A 19,841-nucleotide genomic window follows, 5' to 3' on the forward strand; every position below is an offset into this window, starting at 1 on the left:
CTGCTAAATGAGGGGGAAAATTCAATGGTCAATGGGTAACACCATGGACTGGCTAGAAAGGTAATAATTTTTGCATGTGCAGGTGTTGAATTTTTCTCAGACTTCCATAGTAGTTACTGGTCTGCCAAAGAATTAATAGAAAGAGTTTAGATCCTAGACTAAAATATGGAAATTGTAGTCATACACTTTGCATGCAATCAGTAAATGCCTTTCAACACTTGCTCTGTTGCTGAAAGCAAGTGTGCAGCTCTAACTGCTGCTTAGAGATTACATTGAGCAAAAGTAAGGAAGCACATTCCCAGGGGAAGGGAGCTGAATACAGAGGGGTGTGTACAGGTGTATTTTAAGGTCAGTGGTTATCTGTGCATCCGAGTACTGCATGGCATCCAGACTGTGGCACACTTCAGGTCCTCCTTTAGGAAGGAATTATACAATAAACATTAGGGTACTGTGTGAAGATGGCAGATCAAAGTTGTTATTGACATAGGCAGATAGAATCCCACAGACACATCCATTGTGAGCTGTAGCTTTGAGGCTTGGTGTTAACTCTGAAAGGAGCTAACAAAGCCAGATGAGCAGAAAGCAGGGCGGCACATGAAATTGATTTTTGACAAGTGAAAAACTGCTCACACTGGAAGAGCTCCATGTACACATTGCTTCTTTCTTTCCAGCCTCACATACTGCAGTGCTCTACCATCAGCTCTCTTTCAGGTGATAAATCATTTTGAGGTCTCATCTACTTACTGACTTCTCGTGTATGTGGAATAAGGTGGCAGAATCTATCCCTGATAAACCTAATTATATCTCTGTGACTGTGAGGAATCAGCTCTTTGTCTCAGAAAAGATTGCCTGTATCTAACACAACCTTACAAAGCCACAGAAAACCTGGGGAGGAGGGGAAGAAAGGATCATGCCAGAAGTACAGTGCTGCCATTTTAAGGAATTTGCCCATCCACATAAGAAGAAGGGAGAGGCACTGGCTAATCCCAATGTTTGTGTCTCTTCTGTGTTCACAGGAACTCAGAAACATTCAGATATTGTCAGATATCAGTTATTCAATCTATCGTTAAATTCCAAGGAAATGTTCACCAAATATGAATTTCAGGAATTTTTGTCTTCATTGAAAAAAGGCTTCACATATCATAAATCACTTTGACTGTATTTACTAAATAATTGTATGCTATAGAAATAGCATACCATTCAAAAATCTGAGTTGAGAGCTTGCCTTTAAGGAGAATGACAAACTGACTTCAATTGGGTCATTTTTCACATGGAATCTCTAGGGTGCTAGAAAGGGAGAAAAAATAGTTTTTAGGGAAAAAAGCCCCTACCTTAATGAAGTACTGAATTTGAAGCTGATGGTGACCCAGTCTTAGTGTTTGAACAATTGTTAGAATTCTTTGTTAAATTTTCTTGTGTTTTTAGAGGGTTTTTTCCTCTTCATTATTTGCGTTTTGCTTGCCAGTGCATTGCATTGAGTGTAGTCTGATGGAATCATGTAACTTTTATGTTGGTTTATTAATTAAAATTAGAGTTAAAATACAACTGCTCAGATCTTAAATCATCAGAATGGATTTTTTTTTTTTCTTTTATCAAGAGGTAGCTTTATCTTTTGCATGTCCCTTATCTGGCAGTTGTCCTTTTGCTCCCACTGTCAGTCATCACAGGTGTGATCTTTAGTCTGCTCTTGTGGAAGAGAATTCCTACATTTAAGAGGCAAAATGAACTGGTTAATATCGTCAAAACATTTGTCAATTTCTCAAATTAGGCGCAAATTAAAAGAGGTATTTTGCTAAGCAGAGCTACTAATAGGAGCTATATTAATAATGAAAGGTAATTTAAAAGCATGACTGCACAAGCAGAACAAGGCTTTGAAAGGTCCGAACATATGCCTGTGACTGAATAAACCCATTAATTCCTTACACATTTCCATTCTGATTCCAGGCAATCAAAATGAAAATATGCAACTCTTTAATAGCAATGCTTTAGTGTCGCAAAGGAAGATGTGTTATATGCAAGATATCATAGTGCATACATGGTTGCCTATAAAAAGTCATGCAGACTGGCAACACACTATTTTCCTCATTAGAAAAAAAGCATGGATTCTTGTGGAGGATGCTTTGCTTACAGAACTTCCCTTGCTGATCATGTTTCAGTTACAGCATGCTCAATGTTTAGCAAATCAAAGTTAATAATTTACAAATTATGGTAAACACACCACCTTCTTGATTTATGATGTGCAACAGGGAAAGAGAAATAAACTACTGAAACATTGTAGCTTTTGTCCTACTGTGGGTCCAGCTAGTCTTGCATGCTTTTAAATGTCCGTGTATAACATTGGAGGAGTCACTCAAATATATAAATATTTACTTGAGCAGTGCTGCTGTGATATGTTGATTTGCAACAATTTTTTTTTTAAATCTTTGTACAGAAGTTCTGTCAGTAGTCAGTAGACCTGAAAGGATGGATCTTGCTTAACAAAGAACTGATGAACTGTTCTGTCTGGATTTGCAAGTAGGGTTAGATAACAGGTCCTGTAAGTGATCCCTAACGTTTCACCGTCCATCTCTGACCTGCTTTAACTGAACCAAGAATTATGACTATCTCTAAATGACTCTGCATGATTGGGGTTTGCGTTGCTGTTCTCTTTCCCAGCTATTCTCTCGTGTAAGAAAGGGCAAAAATCCAGTACAGGTCTTATTGATGGGCACAGCAATTTTACAAATGAATGGGAATTCTTCCCTTGAGATCCTCTGCCACCAATGCTGAAATATTTGATAGAGGAACTTGCCTGACTATTTGGTAGATGTGAATACCTTTGGTATGATGAGGAGACATGGGGACAGAAAACAGAGAACAAGAAGAACTATTTCAAGGGGAGAAATGAGGAATAGGAGAGAAAAGACATAAGGAAAAGAATAGAAAGGTTACAATTGGGGAAGGAAAAAGAAGGTGATAATGGGAAGAGATACACTTTTTAAAGAATTGTCTGAAGAATTCTACACTGAAACTGTAAAATGAAGGAAGGTAAGAAAAAAGAGAAATTGAAAGAGAATGGTTATTTCAGTCTCTTAAACTAATAACTTCTTAACATCTGCATTTAAAAGAATTCCTTTTTAAATTCAAGGAAATTAGAGAATACATCAAAAAGACATGCTGTGAAAATGGCTGACAGCAATCAGGAAATTCAGAGTTAATGCCAGCACTATCTCTACTGGCTGTTGTACTGCTTTATTGCTGGGGTGGCTCACACTTGTTGTCCTAATCTTTAATACAAGATGTATTGTGCTGCCTATCAGAAAAAGGACACACTACCCAAATTGGTACACCCATTACTTCTCTTATCATCCCCTGTTTAGACTTTGCTTCAGGTAATTTTAAATGAGAATTTCTGAAATCTTGAAATTAAACTTTAGTTATTAGACATGATCCTTCAGACCTTGCGTAGGGAGCAACTCCTCCTCATTCTGAGTTGGATAAATGCTTCCCTGCATATATAATAGAGTGGCCCTGAATGAATTCATATTTGCTTTTGCCTCAGGAAGAACAGCCAGGTTAGGCAGGTGACTCTTAAGTAAGATCCTTTGCCTATTGACATTATTTTTAAATGCTTCTTCCTCAGGCTGTGGCAATGTGCACTAAATAAACACACATCACACCTAGCAAAGCACATGCAGCCACAGAGGTGAGTCCCAGGTAGCTGAGAGCTGTGTGTGTGAATTATTTATTTGGGGAAGAGTCTTGATAGTGTTATCCTGTCACCAGTTTTTTCAAACTACTAGTGTTTGGGTACTCAGTGATGGAAATGGTTAGTATCTAGCTTATTTTTAAACAATTACAATTAAAATCAGTAAAATTCACTGTTCTGAACCATCAGAAAAACTCACAAGAATGGAATAAACTGCTGCTTTTCCAGGTGGCTGTATTGGTAGTCCTTAAGTAATGTCCCAGAAATTTTTGCCTGGCAAAGCATAATGTTTGTAATGGTAGAAGTGCTAATTTCTTGTCTGATCAAACAGATATGCTAACTGGTGGAATACTCAGCCTCTTCCAAAGGCCAGTTTCATTGTTTGCTTGCAATAAATAGAATGCAGTTAGGTACATAACGAGATATAGCAAACAACTTTTGTTGAAGAAGTGAAGTACCTTGATTCCAGCTTCAGCTGCAAAGATAATATTATCTGTGTCTATCAAATTATCTGCAGGATGTGTGTCTTTATTTTCTATAGACGCCAAAGCAGTTAATATAATTTACCTACTACTTTTACAGCAAAAGAGAAGTTCCATATGATAAGTGTGGTGTTCTCATTCTGAAGCCAATCCATTAAACTGTGGGAGAAAGCCTGTCAGGAAGGTCACTTGGAGGAAGGAACCAATGTTGGCCAGTTCAGGCTTATGTTACTAAGGGGCTCAGATATGAAGATGGAGCAGAAATCACTTCTAACTCTAAGGGGATTGATTATTCCATTGACTGTGCCTTTCATGCTTTATATTTTGTGCTGTAAATATTCATGGCTCTCATATTTTGTTTGTTGTTTTGAAACATAATGAGTTTTTGTAGCATAAGCAATCTCCCTGCTCTACCAGCCCAAAAAGAGACAGTGAGTGCAATGGAAGTGTCAGGAGAAGCCTGGCATGGCTATGATGTGACACTTTGTCTAGTACATTGCCATGTTATTCCTGCAGAAGTTTGCTAATTAGTCATTAAACTAAAGTTACCCCTACAATCTTGTCCAAAATGTCACACGGATACCATTGATTCAGAACCAACAGACAAAAATGATAATTTTTTTTCATGCTGTCTGCATAATATTGCATTATTTTATGTGGTGCCTTTCAGTCCCTGCATGCTATGTGCCCATTTTAGCAAGTGCCACAAGCTGGATTTGGAGAGGGGAAACAGCCCTAGGGCTTGCATGCTGGAATGACAGACCCTTGTGCAGCCAGGGCTGCTGTGCAACTCCACATTCTTCATGTGCTGATGTGTTTTACAGTCCTTGCTAGATTGGGTGCAAGGTTTGTATGGGGAAGTGACTGGGGCAATACTCTGGCTGTGCCTGTATTAGAAGTAGATGGTGCATATGTCACACTGTCTTCTGTGCCTTAATATAATTAAACCCCTCTAAAGGAGTAAAGAAGTAGAGGCAGGAAGGCCCGTGTACCAGCCCTGTGAACTACCTGCAGAGACCTGGGCTGACTGAAGTCATTGAAATGGGGATTCAGTAGCAGATGCATGGTGTCCACACTCAGTGGAATTTCTCTCTAGTTTTAGTGCTGTTGTTAACTGAATTAAAAGCCTGGTAACTTGCTGCAAGCTACAGATGTTTTTAGTTTGCTCTAGGGGACAGGCCTGTGAAGAGTGGCCAGTGTAACCCCTAGAGAGATGTTAACTATTCTAAATTATTTGGCTGTCACTTAAAAACATAAGTCTCACAAGAGCACTGAGACCCAGTGGGCCCCTCTGTGTGACAGGGTGTGCAGGGGACACGTGTGGACAGCCAGGAGGTTCCTCTGTCCACAGAGCTCTGTCCCAGCCCCCTCCAGTGTGAGCCAGCCCCAGTGGAAGAGAACTGAACTTCCCCAGTCACCTCAGCAAAGTGTAACATTTGGCAGACTTTTGTGTACTTTTTTTTTTCCAGGAGAACTCACATTTGAAGATCCTGTCTCTCACTGTAAAGTTCAGCTGTTCCCTCAGTTGGGTCTTTACAGTGCTTGGCTGGGTGGCTGCATTTATGGGTTGTGTTGGGTTTTTTTTAACAAAAGTGAAACACCACTGAAAAAATACTCCAACAAAGCCAGAACAACACAAACAACCCCCTTCAGTCATCACCAGTTTTTAATATGGCATAATTTTTAAATGGGGGTTCTTTACCTTAAACCAGCAAGCTGTGTTTTTCCATGTTTTGTTTTTCAAAAATGAATGTTGTAAAAAGTTTGGTGGTGCATAGACCTATTAGAGGAGTGGGGAAAATTCTTGCAGTGAAACATTTGATAAGCCAAGCCAGCACATTTTATCAAAAGTTTATTTGAAGATAGTTTAAGATGTCTAAATTTTTTGTAGGCAGAAAAACCCCAATATATAGAAAGGGTACCTTAATTTGGAAAGGGACAAAAAAAGTTCACATCTGAAAGAGGGCTTTTTTGTTATTGTGATGGGTTACTTGTTTTTATATAGTAGGTCTAATTAACAATTAAAATGATACCTTGATAGATGCAGTGAATTTTGTAGGTTGTGGTGATGTTGGTTTGGAAGCATGTGCTTGAGAAAGTAATTGAAAATGCTGAAAAGATATTGTAATTGAAAAGAAAGTCCTAGGCATTGTACACTACCTAAGGATCGCTTTTTCATGCCCTTGTAGGTCACAGCAGAGGAACCATTGTGTTACTCAATATGAGGCTCAATATAGTTTAATTGGAAAGCAGATACTCTGGTTATTAGACTCGTAATTGAATTAAATGAAGGTCAGATTTAAATAGCTAATGGCCTTTCTGACTTAAAACTCTTCTCAGACAAGTGAATGGTAGTAGCAGTAAACTCTTCTAAGTGATGATGGTAGTAGCAGTACCTCTCTTAAAAAAAAATATTAGAATGTGAAAATCCTAAAATCTAGGAAGATCTAAGTGGAATTATAAACTATTTAATGTTCTCTTGGCCTTATTGAGCAATTGAGAAACAAGTTTGTAGCAGCCAAGAACTCTTACAGTCACTAGAAGTGACTGGGAAGTTGAAATAGATCATCCCAGAGGCAAAGATGGAAAAAAACAGCCACTATGGAGAAGACATGGAAGCGATCAGGGTTGTGTGGGAAATGCATTTCTCTAAGAAAACCAAAATTTTCATTTCAAACCTAGTTTGTTCTTTCCTTTTTGTTTATATCCAGGTAAGATACTGCCTGTTCATTGATTTGACCTATGGGGAGAAGTTGAGAGCAGCTGTAAGTGCCATTTTGAGAAAAGTTAGATCCTAAAAACTGCTTATGTGAGTGACTGGCTGTTGTGGGCAGGGTCTTTACAGAGATGTTGAGATCTGCTGTTGTGGGAAAATTGTGCAGTAATGTATGATGCAGTGTATTTCTCAGTGCTGTGTGTGTGCTCTGTGTGGTGCCTGGGAGATGGACATTAGGCTCTGTGGGAGCTTCAGCATCACCTTCAGGGAGAGCAGGGTATCAGGATTTGTGCATAATCATTTCACAATTTATCCAAAGGCTCAGGCAGGCATTGGGCACCTGATTTCAGCACAAGGCTCTGGAATGGGAAGCTTGCAATGCATGTCTGATATTCCTTTGAAAGGCTTTTTAAGTGATGTGGTATGCTCTTTACATGATTACTTTTGGGCCTCAACCAACAGACATTAATATGTGGAAAAGCTCCCATTGACTTTAATTAGGGCTGGCTTAGTCACACACTGAACACTTAATTGCTGTCTGAAGCAAGGCCTAAGTGAGAGGTACTTTATAGCTACCACAGGTAAACAAACATTATTGAATGATTTATTTATAAGTAGGAAGTACGGTTGTCTGTATAATTCTTACTATTTTGCCCTGTTATTTACTAATAAGTAAAATAAACTTTCATTTAAACTGTTGAGTAGCTACACCATGGCTGTACTTTAATATAACACGAGAGTGATGTTGCCTGATTTGAATTTTTAGAGATGGAGCCCCAAGGCAATTTTTTTGTTTTGTTTTGACTGTCTTTATATTAGATTTATGAAAGGTAGAATGTGTGTAGCTCTGGGTGGTTCTAAACATGAACTTTTCATTACCTGCATTATTTGTCTTACTGATGCTTCTTTTTTTTGTATTAAAATATTAAAGAATTATACTAGCTTGCAGTGAAATGGAATAGAATGCTGATTTAGAGGACTTCCCTTAGTACTCTGAGCTAAGTCTGGAACATGCCTTTTGGATACTGTAATGCCTTCCTCAGTTACATTTTGCAAGAAAAAAGGAGACTTGTCCCACAGCATATGACAGTTGAACAGACTGTGGGGCTGTATGCATGTTAAATTCCTGTTAACATTAATCAGAAATACATGTGCACACTGAAATTAATAAACCAGCTGATATTGCCTCAGATACCTCACAGAAATGCCTCTAACTCCTGCACACAGTACCCATTCCTCCAAAGGGTGCATTCATGTGGAATCTGGGAGTTGAATGTGACCATGAAAGAAAATGTGGGTACCGAATGCAAAGATGAGAGTAGCATGACCAAGGCAAAAAGCAAGAAAAGTAATATTTGCTGCAGAGTTATTAATGAATAAGCTCAGAAAGGGCAACCCACCAGGAAGAGAAATGATGTAATGTGGAAGTCCAAGCCCAAATTTTTAACTAGTGAATGAGAAACAGCATGTGGTAGATGTTGCATTAAACTTGTATGTGACTTGGTTTAGAAAGTTTTTGGCTGATAGTGTTGGTTAGATTTTGTCATTAGGGGTAAGGAGGATAGGTGTTCCTTCTTTTTAGATGAAAGGATCTAGAGCTGGGTACTTTATTTCTGACCCCTTGGGTCTGGTATGGTAACCTCAGCCCCAAGTGCAGACATAACTACTCAGACAAGGCACAGAAGAAGAAAGAGGTCCAAAGGCTGAACCACAAGGTTCTTGTGAAGGGCATCCTGAAGAGAATTAGAGAGGTAGAGAGAGAATCAGGAGAAAGCAGGGCTGAAAGAGGGAAAAGACACTGAGCGGAGTCTGATCTCTGTTTTTAAGCTGGATCTGAGGGTGAAATAGAAGCTGGAATATTGAGTGTTACTAAGCTTTTTGCTAGAAATTAGGTTGTACTTCCAGGAAGAGCTGCATGTGTTAGAAGGCAAAAGAGCAGGACAGATGTGACATGGTGGGGGAAGTGGCATGGGGATGGCAGTGACATTGAGGAGGAAGAGTTACTGGAGCAAACAGGGGATAAAGTATGAAAAGTGATGAAAAACTTATATTTTGATGTAAGTTGATGCTGAAGAGATGAAAGACAACAAAGAATGGCATAAGGAAAGTCAGCTTCTAGGCATATATTGTCTGAAGAAATCATTAGATGCACAGGAAAAAAATGAGAAAATGATACCAAAAAGAGGAGGAAACGGTTAAAACCAAAAAGAACTAGCATAGAGTAGTCTAGGATTACAAGCATACAATTCTGCCAGGGCAGAAAACAAGAGAATTTTAACTAGGAAGATGTCAGAGCTGAAGGATAAAAACATTTATAGTAAAAGATGTCAAGTTGGTCAGTTCTCTCCTGCCAGGAATGCCCACAGCAGGACAGAATAGTCAAGAAAGCAAATGTTGTGCATGAACTGTGCCTGTAGGTTGGCAAACCAGGCCTTTCATCTGTAGGGAATTAAGAGAGAGCTGTGGTTAGGAGTAGAGCCTGGAGGAAACCAGAGGTTCACAGAAATAGACCTGAAGAAAAATAGGAAAGGGAATATTTGGAACAGAAGAGAAGTCAGCATTGTGCATAAGCTGGAAGTAGTTACACAGATAAGTATGAAAGAGGGGCAACTGGGAAACATTTTGGATATTAAGAAAATTGTGGGTATTCTATCAGAGTCCTTCCAATTTGGGGACAAGTTACGTGTTAACGCACACCAAAAAAATCAAATGTAAAATTGGAACTGTTTTTATGGGACCAAAAAAAAGGAGTTGTGTATTATAGTGAAAGTGTATTTATTTAGTACCTTTTGGCTATATAAAATTGGTTTTGGACTGATTTTAGGATTCTTCATAAAACAAAGACTTATTAAATTTACTTGGCAGCTGTGCAGTAAGGTAAAAATGAAATAAGCTGTGCTTGGTTGAGTTTTTCTTTTTTTTTTCTTTCCTTTCAAACAGCCTTTGGCAGTTTTCCAGGTTTTATTTTAAGCAGATTAGACCCAAAAACAGTGATTACATTTAACATCTTTGGAAACTTTTGATCATATTTAGCTATCATGAATTGTAGGGGGCAGTGTCCTGGAGTCCAGTTTGTGACCTAATTCAGTGTAGGTTTAGTGAACAAGCTCTGCTCCCTGGGTTAGCTGGGGTAATTAGGGCCCCGAGAGGTGGCACAGTTTCTCTTTTATCCTGTGACATGGGGACTGTGCTGTACTGAGGAGTGTTAATGAGAAGGGGACTGTGCTGACTGAATTATTGCTGTTGAGCCTCACACACTAAATTAATAGAAATCTAAATAATAGTTTTTTGAAATGTCACTCTACAGGGATTTTAAATATGAATGGCTGCATTGACAGGTCAAAAGTTTTTTTTCCTGAACTTTTTATTTTTTGGAATTAATAGTAATTTCCACCTATTACTTTAATGAAGAAATTCAGATTTAAACAGGTTTCATTCATTTGCAAGGATTGGCAAAGGAATTTTCTATATATAGTATTCAAAATATGGTGCTGCCCTCTCCAGTAGGTATAGTGTTAAGTCAATAAAAAGATTTGTATGCTGACCTGCCATTCTTGATGGTAACATTGGAAAAATAAAGTAAATATATATAGACCTTGCAAATAGAGACCAGTGTTTTCAGAGGAACAAAGGTAGTAGGTTTAAGAGAAATTACCTAATAAAAGGTACTTGGTGGGTGCTTTTCAGTATTGCTATCTATGTAAAACCATCCTTTTTTGTAGAGTTTTGGATTCCTTCTTGAATTTTGAATGTTGAAGTATTTTCCATCATCAATAAATTTTATTCTAGAGCTTGACTTCTTTTTTCTTTCTAACTTTGACTATGTGAGCATAGTTTAATTTTGTATACCTAAGAGATTCTACAGAAAATTTCAATTTCTTTCCTTTTACTGGAGTCTTAGCTTAAACCTCACATAAGTTACATGTTCTGCTTCATTTGCCATCTTTACCTTCTGAATGAAAAGAAATATTTCATCTGGGTTTTTTGTTGTTTTATGGTGGGTTTTTGCCCCTCTTTTATGAAAGACTCAGATTTTAGTACCAGTGCCCATGCTGCCTGTGTTGGCTGAAGGCTGTAGACTGTAGCAGTAGTGGGCTGCACCTCAGATCTGACTTGTTAAGTGAATGCTCTCTTTAAATGCAGCCTTGTAACTTCTTTGATGTTAAAAAGTGAAACTTCTGGAGAACTGCTTCAATTGGAGAGGTCATTGTTCAGCTGGAACTAAGCTAATTCTTTGTGATCATAAAGATGATGTGTGGAGTTTCTGACTTTCACTGGTTTGTTCCTGAGTCTTTTCCCAAATGCACTAAGGGCAGGCTATTTTACTTTGCTGTTAATTTTATCATTATTTTTGTGTTCTCTTTTGAAAAGTTTCTGTTACTGCTGTAAATTGCTTTACTCATAATAAGCATGTTGTTATGTTGAACTTTTCGAGGGAAATCTATTCATCTTCAAATTGAAATACAGTTTTCAATTTGTTTACAAAAGAGGAAAATACACTGAGCACTTGAGACATAAATACTGGTGGTGACTCAAGGAGATTTTTGTGAAAGTGGATTAGGTCTGTGCTTAAAAACAACAGTTTGATGCTCATGTATTAGAAATTCTAAAACATGGTACTTGGGCAAATTGGAAAGCTGCTTGCAAGATGAAAATAGATAAAACAGAGGCTTACATTGCTACAACATTTAAATAAAATCATGTTGATTCTGTGATATTCTATGCATTATGGCCTGAACCTTTAAATATTTGTGCCTATAAATAACTGATTATTTGAGTAAGTGTTCCCATTTGTATATATATTATCAAGAAAAGATTCTTGCATCTTAAAAAAAAGCTTTACAGAATCATTGTGCAGATCTTGTTATCTTTATCTAAGACTTTTATTTCTCTAGTAATTAAAATATAATGTAGCATGTGACCTATCTTAACAAGCACTAGTTGTATTGGATTCTTGCATTTTCAAGGGTAAATATTTTCCAGCTATGTGTGAGCATCCCTCACCCTGGGAGAGATTTATCGCAGGACAAATTCAAAACTTTGTAACTTGATTTTTTTGTACACTTGGCTATTTTGTTCTAGTACTTAAAATGCAAGAGGCAAATATAAAGGCAGGTTCACTGAATAACTGCCTCCAGCTCCTGAAGGAAGTAATTCTGAAGACTAACTAAAACAAGAAAGGGATTTTAGGACTGAGTGAACACTTCAAATAGCCTATAATTCAGAAAGGCTACCTGTGAGGAAGGAGCAGTTGTCATGAAAGGGAGGCAGAAAAAAAACCTGAGTGTGCCACTGAGCAGCTGGGAGAGTGATGAAGTACTAAATTGTACCAAAACATTTGAAGACAGAGCTGTAGTATACCTTAGTACCATAATGCCTCTATATGTATGCAGCTGTCATAGGAAAAATTATGGATGACCTATTAAAAGTGAGAGAGCTTAGAGAATGCCCAGCAGAAATCCATCTAGAAATGCAGGCAATGAAGAAACCATCATGTGGAAATTGCCTGATCTAAAGGAGATTAAAGAACAATCTTTGTTTGTTTGTTTGTTTTTTCCAAAGGAATCAAGATTTGTTTTTCTCTCTGTGTATGTCCCTTATGCAGGGAAGGAGGTGAACTTTAGTTCCAACAAAGATACATAGTCCAGAATGCTCACAACTGGGCTCTTTCTCCTCACCCATTTATCAGCTGGCTGTGTCCAGCTGAGCAACAAGGATACAACCAACAAAAAATATTATGGGCCTGGGACTACTTTTTCTGTTCAGAAAAAGTGACACATTTATCTAAAACTGTGTAGAAAAGCACTGTCCTTGCAAACATGCCAGTCACTTCTGACCTCTGGAGTTTTAAGGTTTTAAGGGATAAAATTAACTCAAGGCAATATTGTTGGTTGGCTCTCGTGTTACTCTAAATGCAAAAGCCTCAAAATTGTGTTCACAGTGTTGGTTGGTAGAGTAACACCAATGTAGAGTAAAAAGGTTTTACACTGAGGAAGGAGCAAATAGATTCCTGTTGAGCAAGTCTCCCCTCCCACAGATGCATTTTTCACTGTGTTCATGAGTTGGGCAGAGGGAGGCTGTTATGTACAGCTGTCATTATGCCAGGTGGTCCTGGGCACGTGCCACAGACTCAGACCTCGCTGGTCTCTGAGTAGATGTTGGCAGCTGCTTTGCCTCTCAGAATCACCTGCAAAGCTCTTTCATCTCAGTTCATGGCTCTATTGGCATTGAAGACAGTGGGGGTCCAGTTGCATCACTGGGGAGGAAGCTGCAGCTCAGATAACTGAGGGCCCTGTGGGTCTGCCAAATGTGATGGGACTGGAAGAGACTAACTTGATTTCCCTGCTTTAGTTTCATTTCGAGATCTAGCAATGAGTGGATGGGGGAAGGAGGTTGGGGCATAGTTATGGGCAGGGGAAAATCACCTTGTTACATGGTTATATAATATATATAAAATATATATTTCCAAAGGACAGGACACATGAAACCAGGTAGGGCTGGCTTTATAGAAACCAGGCAGGGCTGGTTTTATAACACAGACAGCCCAGTAGCTGCATAGCCACATGATACTTAAGTGTAATTAATTGGAATTTGAGATAGTGAATAGAAAATAATCTGAGTGAAAAATTTTAAGTATAAAACCATTTATGTGTCTCTATAGTTTACAGCAACATATGAAATCCACAGCTGCATGCAATTTTTAAAGGAAGCAGTCCCTTTTGTTTAAAAGATGAGTAAATACCTACACAAACTGTCATGATGTACAACCTATAAACCTGCAATAGACAATTATCCTTACAGGGTTTTTTTTAGCACCTTCATTTTTCTATTAACAGACATGAACGTAGTAAATTCTAAAGAGGATGAACAATGAGAAAAGGGGAGGAAACTGAAAATACTAAAATGCGTTTTCTTTTTTTTTTTCCCATGGTAGTAATGAGAAATCTAGTAAATAGTAAGAAATGGGAGGCACTGTAGTCACATAATCAAGGTTCACAAATCATGAGCAAACATCTCAAACACATTGATAGAAACCTTTTTTTTTTTTTCTTCTAAGTTCCCCAGGGTCTCAGTCTACACAATTTTTAGGGTGGTTTTAACATTCTGGGGCACTGCTGCTTGTCATCCTGCACATCTCTGTGGGAGCAGAAGGGGTGGAGGACACTGGACCCTCTAGGCTTGTGGCAGCTACTCTCACCAACACAGTGAGCATGCAGGGGGTGAGGAGTCTGCACAACGGGAGCTCCCTCCCCAGGTGACAAAACCCTTTCAGAGCTGCCTGTGACCTGCAGGGGACACTGGTGACATCCTGCCTGTCCAGGTGCTCTGTGGTGGCAGTGTGACAGGGCTCAGGCTGGGATCCACGTGGGGACTGTGTGTGGTTCAGGCTTCAGACTCTCCAGACCAACTGTGATGTGTAACCATACAATCAAACTTAGCTGCAGTTGGAAACTTGTGTTAGTTCATACCCTCATATTTGTCCTGAGAGATTCACTGCAATGTATCCTACATTAAGATTTTCAGCTAAATAATGTTGATAAATACTGTTGGAATTGGTTCAGGGGCAGAATTGGTTGAGCAGTGAACAGTGAAAAGAGAGCCCTATGCCTTGAACCATGAGGGATAAAACTAAATCAGAGCAATCCCTCAGGTCCCCAGCATGTGAATGGAATTACAGAAGTAGCAAAACAATATTTTTCAATGTAATTATTTTACTTACTTCCAGAGCACAGATTTCTAAGCAGAAATGAATTTAGGAAAAAAAAAAAAAATTCTTGCTGTGGAAGCAGAGCTGTATTTTAACTTCCAAGAAAGGCAGACATATTCTGGTGTTGTGGAAACATAAAGGCTACTTCTATAAAACTAACTACCACATGAGTATGTAATCTTTGAAGGCTGCATTTACTTTGATTACAGAACAAATGATGCACATCCATAATTTTATTTAATGCAGTTTTGATTGCTTTGGGTCATTTATCTTTGGCAATAAGAGTAAAGCTGATTGGTGAAGCCAAGAAACAACAGGCTTTTGTTTGATCAGCATGAAAGCTTTGTTATAGGCAACAGATTTAAAAATAATTCCAGGAGGTAGGACTAATCTGGAGTAATTACACAAGTGTGTCATCTGTGTGATTTAATAAGATTCAGGTAAACCAAAGAGGCAAAAGTATTTTATTGTCACAGGTTATGTTGCAGTTTTGTTCTTGTAAGAACTGGAAAGAAACAGGACTCCTCATCTGAATAACTGTGCATTCTCTAAAAAAGCTCTGCTTTTATATTGCAGTGTATTAGTTAACAAAAGCAATCATGCAAAACCAGAGTACATTAATGCAGCCAGATAATTTCTTATTGTGTACAGCTGTACAGGAAACAAATACAAAGTTAATGTTTAAATTTATCAGATATTTTCCATTAACTCTCTATTTAACAAATTATCAGATACTGTGTGTAATATCCAATCTCCAGAAGTCTTAATGATCATGGATGTGCACAGTAAGAGATTAGCATAAAATTAGCACTGATGCAGCTATTAAAGAATCTCGAAAGATTGTGATATCCTGGTACATAAATTGGGCTGCAGAATATATCTGAGCTTTGTCAAAACCCCCAGGCTAGCTGAGTTCAAAAATACTTCTTCTCCCCTGGGGTGCAGTCCCTATGCTCCTTCCCCCTGTTTATTACTTTGTACTAATCTTCAAATTCACAGAATAATTTATAAAGCTGTAGGGGACCCGCTTCCAGCTGATGCATCTGTTAGGATCAAACCTGAGAAAGGAGGCAAATTGCTGGGTGAGTCTTGGGCTTCTAAGTGTTTTCATTTCCTTATTTGCTTTTTTAGCACAGTGCTTGGGGTGGGAGTTGGGGGGTGTCCTTGGTTTTTTGGTTTGTTGTTGTTGTGTTTGGGTTTTTTTAAACTTTCTGAAGTTTGCACTTTCTGGGACGGGTGCAGCAATCTCACTGTATATCATGTCAGGGTGTCTATATTATGGCTTCACATCATCTGGTACTTACTGTAAGTCAGTCTTTTTAATTGTACTGTGATAATGTCCCATTTCCAGTCATTTTCTTCAACCCTGCTCTTCTCAGAGGGTCACACTGAATTGCAGCTTTTTACCCTATTTCATCTCTCTACTGAATGCTTCAATTTTTAAGATATCTAACAGGGAGCCAAGCATATTTTTAAAAGGATCTCTTAGCCCTGTAGGGAATATTGTCACTAAAATGAAATACTTCCAACATGAAGCAAACTCTTTAAATAGTCTGAAATTAATTCTAAATCTTTTCAACACGAGAATTTGGGATGATGTGTTTTCTTTCATATTCCTCCTCCATCTCTTCAAACTGGCTCGTTTGTCCCTTTTGGATACAACTTCCTTCTACTTGCAAAGCAGTAATTATCCTAATTACGCTTCAGCATTTAAAGCCATCTCTGGAAGATGATTTACAAGAATTACATAAGAGATCTATATACAATGACACACTTGCTTGTTTGGCCTGAAGCATTTTATGTTTTCCAGCTTAATCAGAATTCTTATGATGAGTAGAGTTCTAATGAGTTTCTGCATGAGTTTGTGCCTGAAGATGCTTTCCAAGTTGTACTTTTTTCTCTCTGAACAGCTGAAGTAGTAAAGCAATGCTTTATTACTGTGACTTGCTCTAAGGTGTTGTGACTATTTGAGATCACAGTTTCCACCAGTGTGTGCAACAGTTTCCACTAGCTGAAAAGGTAAAAATGAGCAAAGACTGAGTGGAAGCTAGAAATAGTATCAAGAACAACAGGCAGATTGATACAGATATGTGAACCAACACCTGATTCTTGTTCGAAGTGCAAAATTTAAAGAAAATATGAACACAAGATAATCTGCAAAAACACTGAAGGTTTTCTACCTCTGCTTTTGATATCTCACAGCTGAAGCTTGGGACATGAATTTGATTCTCTGGGTGGTGGTAGAGGAAACAACAGTGGATTTTTTTTTTTATGAGGACCCTATGTCAGCATTTGGTTCTTCTGTCTATTTATTCATCAGATACAGTTATTAGATCAGCTGAAAATGAGTGGTGGGGCAAGATATGGCAGTAATTTGATTATGTTCATTTGGAGTTTTGCAGTCCTACCCAAGATTAATCTCAACTTTGTTCTGCATTGTTATTTTGGAAAGTTGGCCATTGACACAGAGACAACACACATAGTGAACTGATACTGCAAGATAACACAGTGACGAGAGTCATGATTCAGTGAGCTTGAATCCATCCTGAAAAGCCCACAGGAACATGACAATATGGCTGATGGTTTAAATTAGCAGCCTGGTTCAAAAAGACTTCAATCACAGATAGAATGCTTTCAGTGGAAAATGTGTTCCAAGTAATTTTCTAAGCTTCCAAACTATAATCCCTATAACATTTCTGAGGTGCAGTGCTTGCTTGCAGTGCAGTACTAAAAACACAATCTTCAAAAGCTGGTTTTTCTTCACTCTTCAGAAGTCTTGCAGGAAAATTGAGAATTTATTCCAATCCCATTTGGCTTACTACATCTCTATATACACTACTAAAAGTATGAAGTATCAACATAGAGGGGTTTAATATACATTTAAAATTGATTATAGAATCATCCAGGAGCTTTGCTTCTTGTAGCTTTTGCATCTGCCTCTAAAATAGTAATGGGAATGTGGTTCAGTACAGAAAATCTGGTGGCTTCTTGGGGTAAAACTGTTATAGCAGAAGTGCTTGTAATGAAGAGGAAAGTAATTGAGTCATCTACCATAACATATTCCGCTTTCAAAATGTTGAGGTTATGATGATGCAGTCTTGTCCTAGACAACATTTAAGTTTTTTCTTGGGATGAGACAGGCTATGCCAAGCTGTTCTATTAGGTGAGATTCCCTGCTCAAAGTATGTGTTACTGCTAACACAGGGAATGACTTATAAAAAAATAAATAAACTGATGTTTTCTTAAAATATAACATCAAATATTAAAACTTTCTTGCAGGGCAGGTTTTTTGAACAGACATTTCAAGTGAATTTATGAAACTACAAAAATGCTTCAGCTGCTGACCAAGCAACTGGAAAGGTTCACCTATGCTTCAGTGTTGGTTCACATCCCATTATTCCTATGACCTTAAGTTACTGGGTAGGGGCACTTCAGAAACCTCAGTGTGGTAAAATTGGGGTATTGACTAAAGTCTACTGCTGGATATTCCTACACCAAGCAAGGATTTTATTACTACTTCTCAAATTATATACTGCCTTTTCATAAAAGTCTGCAAAGTAATTGTGATGTAAATGACCATACAGATTTCATGGATCTGGACTTCATTTGGACTCATCTCATGTTTTGAGAGGCAGAATGTAAAAGGAGGACTTCTGTCTATATGCATACTAATGAACACTAAATTGTTTTGGGAAAGAATTAGGTCTTCTGATTATTGTGCCATATTGTTCAAGTCAAATATGACCTCAGCAGCTTAGCAACCAAATTATTTTCCAATGCCTGCTCTTTAGCCTGCTTTGATGTTCATGCATAGTGTTTTCTTAGGTGGGTCAAAGTTTCTTGTATTGTGGGAAAAATGGGCAAAAAGTAATTAATTTTCAGATTATGCTTTTATTTGGGAATGTGAATACTGAAGGAGATTGTGTGGCTTAAAGCTCAGCAAGTAGTCAGCATAATAGAAGGTGAAATGTGATATTGACCAAGGAAAAGTTTTGCAAATTAAAGTAGTTTCAACTGCTCATAGAGATTACAGGCATGTGATTACCTGTAATCACTCAAGGGGAAAAAATAACCTCGTGGAAAGGTTAAATAGATGTATCTTTGAAGCAGAACATGGTGGTCAGGAAAGTTCATAACATTGGATAAACCTAGAGAATGGGGTTTTGGAAAATAAATCTGAAAGTACTGCAGTTCTGTATTTGGAATCAATTGTCTACCACAGTTTTAAATCTTGTATTCAGTTCTGTTGAGCTATTCTAAAAATGATATTGCAAAGAAGATAAGGATTGGTGGATTGGTATTCACTGCTGTAGCATATCATTGTATCAAAAAGCTTAGCAGGATTCAAGAAAGGATTAAACATTTCCTTTAAAAATGAGAACATCCATGTTTATGAAAAATGGGGTAAAAATTTGTTGGAAATATGCCCTGAAGCTGAAGGGCTGAGAAGTCAGACACTGACTAGAAGTAAACAGAAAGCAGTGTCTGCTAGGATGGTTTCCTGGTTGGAAAACAAGTTTCCCCTGCATTTGCTGGAGCTGCAGTGCTGGGAAGTAGCATTGTAAACAAAATATAAATGTTGTTTAGCATAGCACAGGGGCTCTGTAGCTCTCTCCAGTGTATGAGAGATGTACATGTGTGACAGAATTAATTGTGACAAAAAATACACTACCCTGACTGCAGATGTTACATGTTTACATTTTAAAAACAGACAAATGGGAGCTTGAATTCTTCCTGGAAGAGATTATCAACCCAATCCAAGGAATTCATGAAGGAACTCAGACTTCCCAGTGGGTTTTGAGGTCTCTTGCTGAGGGTACCAGTGTTACTAGCACTATAGCTGGACATAAACTTTAGGAAACAAAATTCAACAAAAAATAATGTCAACATGACATCACACAGCCCAGATCCTAGTGAGATTTTTTTTTTAATTGCATCTTTAATTTCTGTAAATTTTTCCAGAAAATCTTTCCCCTTGTTCTCTATTTTGCCGCTATTTTTATTTTTTGTTAGATTTAAGTGTTTATATTTATACAATATGTGGGAATTTTAGTTCAGCAGCAAAACTTTAGCTGCGTGTGGCTACTAAAGGAAGGAAAAAAAATGGCACCAGTGAACAGACTATTTCTGCTCGAGACTGTGTGCACTCATTAATAGCTGAGCCTCCAAGAGAGAGCAGAGATACTTTACTTGCTTACACTTTTCCTGTTTTCTTTCTGTAACAAACTACCTGTATTAAAGATTTTA

This window comes from Vidua macroura, chromosome 12, assembly GCF_024509145.1.
Source record: "Vidua macroura isolate BioBank_ID:100142 chromosome 12, ASM2450914v1, whole genome shotgun sequence".
Classification (NCBI taxonomy): Eukaryota; Metazoa; Chordata; class Aves; order Passeriformes; family Viduidae; genus Vidua; species Vidua macroura.